Raw genomic sequence first — 1,167 nt, 5'->3', positions numbered from 1 at the left:
CCCCCCACTCCGTCCTGGTCCATCCTTATTTTGCATCTTTTTAATCAGCTATATATTTGAAAAGAGAGAACAAATATCTATATATCTATATCTATAGCTATAGCCACCTGATTTTGTTATAATTTTCCTAAATCTCTATATCTCTAGACTTGAGGAGATGCTGGCGAGGCGGTGCCCGAGCCCCTCCCGGGACGCCCATGGCTCATGGGAATTTTTAGCTGACTGACTGAATGAATGTTAAAGTCTTTTTAAACAAAAAAAAACCCGAAAAAAAAAAAATCCAACAGCTCTTTTCAGACACTCTGGATTTTAAAGATTTAGAAAACACTTAAACAAGAAAAAACTTGGGTTTTTTGGGACACACCGAGTCTTCCAGGCAGAGAGCACGGAGCTGGCGCTTCCCACTCCCGGGGAACATCCCTAATGGCACCGCTGGCTTGGCCACGGAGGTCCCTGGGGTGGCTCCTCGGGAGCGGGAGGAGGCCAGCGTGGGGGTCTGGGGGCTGGTAGTGGCCGCGGGGGCACCGTGTGGAGTGAGCCAGACCAGCCTTGGCGCTGGCGGRGGTGGAATTCCCGTCCCCCATCCCGGTGCCCCACGTGCCCCCTCCTCCCCGCACCGCCCCCGGCTCGGGATGGGCAGGGCTTGCCCGGCTGGCCGGGAGGGGACGGCGCGGTGACGGCTCGTGTTCCCAAAAAGCCGAGTCCCCCACGAAGGCATTAACTCTTCTGGTGCTAGAGGGAAGGACAAGGAGGTTCCTTCTGACCCTCAACCATCTCCGAACCTTTAAACCTTCGGCCAGGGAAAAAGGTCCCGGCCCGGGGTGGGAGCAGCAGCTCCTCCAGGGCATTGGGATCTCCCTGGGATGGACCCTGCCCTGTGCCAGGTGCTGGGACCTCCCCGGGAGGGACCCTCGTGCCCCGGTGCCATCTCCTTTTCCCTGAGCCCTCGCTGGGTGAGAGCCCCCGTGGCTCCACCCAGAGCTCTTCGGAAGCCACCGGACCCCGGTGGTCCGTGGCCTCTCCCCCTCCCCGGCCCCCATCCCGCTGCAGCAGCCGGGACAGGTGCCCGGGGACCGGGACGGGCTTCGAGCCGGCCCGGGTAGCAAACAGCCCTCGCTGCACATCCGGAGATCCCGGGAATCCCGGGAATGCCGGCATGGCGAGCCG

This window comes from Manacus vitellinus, unplaced genomic scaffold (assembly GCF_001715985.3).
Source record: "Manacus vitellinus isolate BGI_N305 unplaced genomic scaffold, ASM171598v3 scaffold_110_pilon, whole genome shotgun sequence".
Taxonomy (NCBI): Eukaryota; Metazoa; Chordata; class Aves; order Passeriformes; family Pipridae; genus Manacus; species Manacus vitellinus.
Note: the sequence above shows the minus strand (reverse complement) of the source record.